Source organism: Arachis stenosperma, chromosome 9, assembly GCF_014773155.1.
Source record: "Arachis stenosperma cultivar V10309 chromosome 9, arast.V10309.gnm1.PFL2, whole genome shotgun sequence".
NCBI lineage: Eukaryota > Viridiplantae > Streptophyta > Magnoliopsida > Fabales > Fabaceae > Arachis > Arachis stenosperma.
The window spans coordinates 33,676,407-33,685,356 of NC_080385.1; the positions used below are offsets into that span (position 1 = coordinate 33,676,407).

An 8,950-nucleotide genomic window follows, 5' to 3' on the forward strand; every position below is an offset into this window, starting at 1 on the left:
ATTTTGGGCGTTAAACGCCAGAATGGATACCATTCTGGGCGTTTAACGCCAGGATGGTGCTAGGGGGAAGATTTTGTTTTCAAATCAATTTTTTTCAAGTTTTCAAAGTTTTTCAAAATCAAATCTTTTCATATCATATCTTTTCAATCAAATGTTTTCAAAATTAATTTCTTTCCTTTTTCAAAGATACTTACTAACAATTAATGATTTGATTGAACATCTCAAGTTTGTTACCTTTTCTGTTGAGGAAGGTTTAATGTTTGAATCATATCTTTTCTTGTTAGGCAAGTCATTAATTTTCAAAATCAAATCTTTTTAAAATTGTTTTCAAATCATATCTTTTTAAAATTGTTTTCAAATCAAATCTTTTCAATCATATCTTTTTAATCACATCTTTTTCAAAATAAGTTTTCAATCAAATCTTTTTAACTTCTAATTTCAAAATCTTTTTCAAAAATCACTTGATTTCTTTTCTACTTTGAATTTTCGAAAATTATCAATCAATTTTTAAAATGTTTTTAACATCTTTCTAATTAATTTTCGAAAATTCTCTCCCTCCTTCTCACATCCTTCTATTTATGGAGTATCACTCCTTCTTAATGCACAATTCGAACTTCATCTAATTAAAGTTCGAATTCTTCCCCTTCTTCTTTCTTCTATTTTTCTTTTCCTCTGACACCTCAAGGAATCTCTATACTGTGACATAGAGGATTCCACATTTTCTTGTTCTCTTCTCTTTCATATGAGCAGGAGCAGAGACAAAGGCATTCTTGTTGAAGCTGACCCTGAACCTGAAAGGACCTTGAAGCGAAAGCTAAGAGAAGCTAAGGCACAACTCTCTGCAGAGGACCTGACCGAATTCTTCAAAGAAGAAGAACCCATGGCAGCCGAAAACAACAACAATGTCAACAATGCAAGGAAGGTGCTGGGTGACTTTACTGCACCTACTCCCGACTTCTATGGGAGAAGCATCTCTATCCCTGCCATTGGAGCAAACAACTTTGAGCTTAAGCCTCAATTAGTTTCTCTAATGCAACAGAATTGCAAGTTCCATGGACTTCCAATGGAAGATCCTCATCAGTTTTTAACTGAGTTCTTGCAAATCTGTGACACAGTCAAGACTAATGGGGTTGACCCTGAGGTCTACAGACTGATGCTATTCCCTTTTGCTGTAAGAGACAGAGCTAGAATATGGTTGGACTCACAACCTAAAGATAGCCTAGACTCTTGGGAAAAGCTAGTCAATGCCTTCTTGGCAAAGTTCTTTCCACCTCAAAAATGGAGTAAGCTTAGAGTGGAAGTCCAAACCTTCAGACAGAAGGATGGAGAATCCCTCTATGAAGCTTGGGAAAGATACAAACAATTAATCAGAAAATGTCCATTTGACATGCTTTCTGAATGGAGCATCATAGGTATTTTCTATGATGGTCTCTCTGAACTATCCAAGATATCTTTGGATAGCTCTGCTGGAGGATCTCTTCATTTGAAGAAGACGCCTACAGAGGCTCAAGAGCTCATTGAGATGGTTGCAAATAACTAATTCATGTACACTTCTGAAAGAAATCCTGTGAACAATGGGACAAGCCAGAAGAAAGGAGTTCTTGAGATTGATGCTCTGAATGCCATATTGGCTCAGAACAAAATATTGACTCAACAAGTCAATTTGATTTCTCAAAGTCTGTCTGGGATGAAAAATGCACCAAGCAGTACTAAGGATGCTTCATCTGAAAAATAAGCTTATGATCCTGAGAACCCTTCAATGGAAGAGGTGAATTACCTAGGAGAACCCTATGGAAACACCTATAATTCTTCATGGAGAAATCACCCAAATTTCTCATGGAAGAATCAAGAGAGACCTCAACAAGGTTTCAATAATAATAATGGTGGAAGAAACAGGTTTAACAATGGCAAGCCTTTTCCATCATCTTCTCAGCAACAGACAGAGAACTCTAAGCAGAATCCCTCTGACTTAGCAACCATGGTCTCTGATTTAATCAAAACCACTCAAAGTTTCATGACTAAAACAAGGTCTTCCATTAGGAATTTGGAAGCACAAGTGGGACAGCTGAGCAAGAAAGTTACTGAACTCCCTCCAAGTACTCTTCCAAGTAATACAGAAGAAAATCCAAAAGGAGAGTGCAAAGCCATAACCATGGCCGAATTTGGAGAGGAAGGAGAGGAAGTGGACGCCACTGAGGAAGACCTCAATGGGCGTGCACTGACCTCCATTGAGTTCCCCAATGAGGAACCATGGGAATCTGAGGCTCAAAATGAGACCATAGAGATTCCATTGGACTTACTTCTGCCTTTCATGAGCTCTGATGAGTATTCCTCCTCTGAAGAGGATGAGTATGTCACTGAAGAGCAAGTTGCTAAATACCTTGGAGCAATCATGAAGCTAAATGACAAGTTATTTGGAAATGAGACTTGGGAGGATGAACCTCCTTTGCTCACCAAAGAACTGGATGACTTGTCTAGGCAGAATTTACCTCAAAAGAGACAAGATCCTGGGAAGTTTTCAATACCTTGTACCATAGGCACCATGACCTTCAAGAAGGCCCTGTGTGACTTAGGGTCAAGTGTGAACCTCATGCCTCTCTCCGTAATGGAGAAGCTAGGGATCTTTGAGGTACAAGCTGCAAGAATCTCACTAGAGATGGCAGACAACTCAAGAAAACAAGCTCATGGACTTGTAGAGAATGTTTTGGTGAAAGTTGAAGACCATTACATCCCTACTGATTTCATAGTCCTAGAGACTGGGAAGTGCATGGATGAATCCATCATCCTTGGCAGACCCTTCCTAGCCACAGCAAAGGCTGTGATTGATGTTGATGGAGGTGAACTGATCATTCAAGTGAATGAAAAATCCTATGTGTTTAAGGCTCAAGGACATCCCTCTGTCATCATGGAGAAGAAGCATGAAGAGCTTCTCTCAAATCAGAGACAAACAAAGCCCCCACAGTCAAACTTTAAGTTTGGTGTTGGGAGGCCACAACCAAACTCTAAGTTTGGTGTTGAACCCCCACATTCAAACTCTAAGTTTGGTGTTGGGAGGTTCCCACATTGCTCTGAGAAAATGTGAGGCTCCATGAGAGCCCTCTGTCAAGCTACTGACAATAAAGAAGCGCTTGTTGGGAGGCAACCCAATGATTATATTTTATCTATTTTCCTTTGTTATTTTATGTTTTTTGTAGGTTGATGATCATAAGAAGTCACAAAATCCATTGAAAAAGCAAAAACAAAATGAAAAACAGGAAGAAAAATAGCACACCCTAGAGGAAGAACCCACTGGCGTTTAAACGCCAGTGAGGCTAGCAGTTGGGCGTTTAACGCCCAGTCTGGCACCATTCTGGGCGTTTAACGCCAGAAAGGGGCACCAGACTGGTGTTAAATGCCAGAAAAGGGCAAGAACCTGGCGTTAAACGCCAGGAATGGGCACCAGCCCGGCGTTTAACGCCAGAAATGACTCAAAACGTGATTTTGAGCAACATTTGGTGCAGGGATGACTTTTCCTTGACACCACAGGATCTGTGGACCCCACAGGATCCCCACCAACCCCACCACTACTCTCTCTCTTCTTCCCCCATTCACCAATCACCTCAATACCTCTTCCCCAAAGACCCCTCACCTATCAAATCCCATCTTTCTCTTCACCACTCACATCCATCCTTCATAAAACCCCACCAACCTCACCCTTCAAATCCAAACCACTTTCCCTCCCAAACCCACCCATAAGGGTCGAACTCCATCTCCTTTCTCTCCTATAAATACCCTTCTTCACTCCTTCATTTTCACACAACTTAAAAACACTTCTCCCCCTCTTTGGCCGAAAACAAAGCCATTCCCTTCTTCCTCATTTCTTCTTCTTCTACTCTCTTCTTTCTTCTTTTGCTCGAGGACGAGCAAACCTTTTAAGTTTGGTGTGGTAAAAGCGTTGCTTTTTCGTTTTCCATAACCATTTATGGCATCCAAGGCCGGAGAAACCTCTAGAAAGAGGAAAGGGAAGGCAAAAGCTTCCACCTCCGAGTCATGGGAGATGGATAGATTCATCTCAAGGGTGCATCAAGACCACTTCTATGAGGTTGTGGCCTTGAAGAAGGTGATCCCCGAGGTCCCCTTTTCACTCAAAAAGGGTGAATATCCGGAGATCCGCCATGAGATCCGAAGAAGAGGTTGGGAAGTGCTTACCAACCCCATTCAACAAGTCGGAATCTTGATGGTTCAAGAGTTCTATGCCAATGCATGGATCACTAAGAACCATGATCAAAGTGTGAACCCGGATCCAAAGAATTATCTTACTATGGTTCAGCGGAAATACTTGGATTTTAGTCCGGAAAATGTAAGGTTAGCATTCAACTTGCCCATGATGCAAGGAGATGAACATCCTTACACTAGAAGGGTCAACTTTGATCAAAGGTTGGACCAAGTCCTCACAGTCATATGTGAAGAGGGCGCATAATGGAAGAGAGATTCAAGAGGCAAGCCGGTTCAATTGAGAAGGCATGACCTCAAACCCGTGGCTAGAGGATGGTTGGAGTTCATCCAACGCTCAATCATTCCCACTAGCAACCGGTCCGAAGTTACTCTAGACCGGGCCATCATGATTCATAGCATCATGATTGGAGAAGAAGTGGAAGTTCATGAGGTTATAGCCCAAGAACTCTATAAAGTGGCGGACAAGTCTTCCACCTTGGCAAGGCTAGCCTTTCCTCATCTTATTTGTCACCTCTGTTATTCAGTTGGAGTTGACATAGAAGGAGATACCCCCATTGATGAGGACAAGCCCATCACCAAGAAAAGGATGGAGCACACAAGAGACCCCTCTCATCATGAGATCCCTGAGATACCTCAAGGGATGCACTTTCCTCCACAAGACTATTGGGAGCAACTAAACACCTCCCTAGGAGAATTGAGTTCCAACATGGGACAACTAAGGGTGGAGCACCAAGAACACTCCATTCTCCTCCATGAAATTAGAGAAGATCAAAGAATCATGAGAGAGGAGCAACAAAGACAAGGAAGAGACATTGAGGAGCTCAAGCACTCCATAAGACCTTCAAGAGGAAGAACAAGCCGCCATCACTAAGGTGGACCCGTTCTTTAATCTCCTTGTTCTTTATTTTCATGTTTTTCGAAATTTTCATGCTTATGTTTATCCATGTTTGTGTCTTATGATCATTAGTGTCTTAGTGTCTATGCCTTAAAGTTATGAATGTCCTATGAATCCATCACCTTTCTTAAGAATTGTTCTTAATTGAAAAAGAAAAGAATTGCATGAATTTTGAATTTTATAACAGTTTAATTATTTTGATGTGGTGGCAACACTTTTGTTCTCTGAATGTATGCTTGAACAGTGCATATGTCTTTTGAATTTGTGGTTCATGATTGTTGGCTCTTGAAAGAATGATGAAAAAGGAGACATGTTACTGAGGATCTGAAAAATCATAAAAATGATTCTTGAAGCAAGAAAAAGCAGTGAATACAAAAAAAAAGAAGAGGCGAAAAAAAAAACTGAAAAAAAAAAGGAAAAGAAAGAAAACGAAAAAAAAAAGAAAGAAAAAGAAAGAAATAAAGTTGTGATCCAAGGCAATAAGAGTGTGCTTAAGAACCCTGGACACCTCTAGTTGGGGACTCTAGCAAAGCTGAGTCACAATCTAAAAAGGTTCACCCAATTATGTGTCTGTGGCATGTATGTATCCGGTGGTAATACTGGAAGACAGAGTGCTTTGGGCCACGGCCAAGACTCATAAAGTAGCTGTGTTCAAGAATCATCATACTTAACTAGGAGAATCAATAACACTATCTGGATTCTGAGTTCCTAAAGAAGCCAATCATTCTGAGTTCCAAAGGATAAAGTGAGATGCCAAAACTATTCAGAGGCAAAAAGCTAAAAGCCCCGCTCATCTAATCAATACTGATCTTCATAGATGTTTTTGGAATTCATTGCATATTCTCTTCTTTTTATCCTATTTGACCTTCAGCTGCTTGGGGACAAGCAACAATTTAAGTTTGGTGTTGTGATGAGCGGATAATTTGTACGCTTTTTGGCATTGTTTTTAGTATGTTTTTAGTATGATCTAGTTAGTTTTTAGTATATTTTTATTAGTTTTTAGTTAAAATTCACTTTTCTGGACTTTACTATGAGTTTGTGTGTTTTTCTGTGATTTCAGGTATTTTCTGGCTAAAATTGAGGGATCTGAGCAAAAATCTGATCCAGAGACTCAAAAGGACTGCAGATGCTGTTGGATTCTGACCTCCCTGCACTCGAAGTGGATTTTCTGGAGCTACAGAAGCCCAATTGGCGCGCTCTCAACGGCGTTGGAAAGTAGACATCCTGGGCTTTCCAGCAATATATGATAGTTCATACTTTGCCCAAGATTTGATGGCCCAAACCGGCGTTCAAAGTCACCTCAAGAAATTCCAGCGTTAAACGCCGGAACTGGCACCTAATTGGGAGTTAAACGCCCAAACTGGCATAAAAGCTGGCGTTTAACTCCAAGAAGAGTCTCTACACGAAAATGCTTCATTGCTCAGCCCAAGCACACACCAAGTGGGCCCGGAAGTGGATTTTTATGTCATTTACTCATCTTTGTACACCTTAGGCTACTAGTTTTCTATAAGTAGGACCTTTTGCTATTGTATTTGACATCTTGGTAGCTATCTTTGAGTTTTATGCTATCTTAGATCATTTGGGAGGCTGGCCATTCGGCCATGCCTAGACCTTGTTCTTATGTATTTTCAACGGTGGAGTTTCTACACACCATAGATTAAGGTGTGGAGCTCTGCTGTACCTCGAGTATTAATGCAATTACTATTGTTCTTCTATTCAATTTCGCTTGTTCTTTGTCCAAGATATCACTTGTTCTTCAACTTGATGAATGTGATGATTGACACTCATCACTATTCTCACCTATGAACAAGGTGACTGACAACCATTCTTGTTCTACAAGCATCTGAGGCTTAGTGAATATCTCTTGGATTCTTTAACCGGAATCTTCGTGGTATAGGCAAGAACTGATGGCGGCATTCAAGAGAATCCGGAAGGTCTAACCTTGTCTGTGGTATTCTGAGTAGGATTCAATGATTGAATGACTGTGACGTGCTTCAAACTCCTAGCAGGCGGGGCGTTAGTGACAGACGCAAAAGGATCAATGGATTTTATTCCGGCCTGACCGAGAACCGACAGCTGAATTCCGCTATGCTGTGACAGAGCATATGCAATCGCTTTCACTGAGAGGATGGGAGGTAGCCACTGACAACGGTGAAACCCTACACGAGCTTGCCATGGAAAGGAGTAAGAAGGATTAGATGAAGACAGAAGGAAAGCAGAGAGACGGAAGGGAAGGCATCTTCATACACTTATCTGAAGCTCTCACCAATGATATACATAAGTATCTCTATCTTTATCTTTATGCTTTATTCGTTTATCACTATACCCATTTGAGTCTGCCTGACTAAGATTTACAAGGTGACCCTAGCTTGCTTCATAGCAACAATCTCCGTGGGATCGACCCTTACTCACGTAAGGTATTACTTGGATGACCCAGTGCACTTGCTGGTTAGTTGTGCGAAGTTGTGTTTATGCCATGGTATTGAGCACCAAGTCTTTGGAGCCATTACCGGGGATTATTCGAATATGGACAAAGTAGTGATTACAATTTCGTGCACCACTCCTCCATCATACATGATTCAGTAGAGACAAGCAACCAAACAAGTTCACACACAAGTAGGAAACAGATAGTGCAAGTAGAAAATTTAACAGGTAGCATAATATATATTCAGTTAGGCGATCCTAGGTAATGCATAGCAGACGAAACAAACAAATGCACATGATGTATGCCTGTCTTAAAGCCGATGAGGCTCATCTGTCGGTTATCCAGCCAACCCGACAACTCTGAAAACCTCATAATGTACCCTATCGCGCATCCCCATGAGTCTATGATTAGATTTCACATTTATTCATTATTTATACAATCATTCATTCATAATTTCACTCAATGGGGGATATCCATTCTCAGGAATTTATACGTGCCTAGTCACCTATACGACATAGGGTCAACAGAGTATCGAGTTTCAACCTGGAACACGTGGTGGCAAGCCACGGTTCTGTTACCCAGTGAAACTCGTATCTCAGATATCATCATTTTGTAAGTGATAAACTCCATTTTTAGGGTTTATCTTGTATTAAATTTAGAGAATTTTGTCAACTTTTCTCCCATTTATTCACTAGAATAGCATGGTTTTTTAAATTCTCCTTTAATTGTTCTTAAGAGTGAAAACATGCTTTTTGCGTCTTAAAATAGCTAAATTTAATTCTCCTTGATTCCATTAGATGCCTTGATATGTTTGTTAAGTGATTTCAGGTTTAGGAGGCAAAGATTTGAACTGAGGGAATGAAGAAAAAGCATGTAGCAACGGAGAACTCATGAAGAAATGAAGGAATCGCAAAGCTGTCAATCCTGACCTCTTCGCACTTAATCGATCATAACTTGAGCTACAGAGGTCCAAATGGGGAATTTCTAGTTGCTTTGGAAAGCTAACATTTGGAGCTTCAAAATGATATAAAGTTTGCTATATTTGCTTGACGTTTAAAGATGCGTATGGGTGATGTATGCATACATGTCAATGCTGCACGTGACTTACTAAAGGCAACTCGTGGCCAGTGATTTCTGAAGTATTTTGGGCACAATCCAACTCATTTCTGATGCTATTTAACCCATGGATTGAAGAGGAATGAACAAGTTAGTTACCAATTAGTTTAGTTTTTAGTTTAGAGTTAGTTTCTAAAGAGATAAGCTCTCTCTTCTCTCTAGAATTAGGATTAGGTTTAATTCTTCTCTAGATCTAGGTTTAATTCATGCCTTGATTTACTTTTCCTTTACAATTTCTTGTTCCTCTACTTCTCCTCTCTCTAGTTTTGTACTTTACACCTTTTAATTCTTTACTTTTA

The 8,950-nt window shown here is 40.3% G+C and overlaps 1 non-coding gene across 1 annotated transcript; it reads right to left on the minus strand.

Moving 5' to 3' along the window:
- Nucleotides 1-1,285: 1,285 nt before the first annotated feature.
- Nucleotides 1,286-1,393, minus strand: LOC130952064 (small nucleolar RNA R71). Its single transcript, XR_009074245.1, has one exon. It is a non-coding gene; the product is annotated as a small nucleolar RNA R71 (small nucleolar RNA).
- Between the last annotated feature and the right edge of the window lie 7,557 nt (nucleotides 1,394-8,950).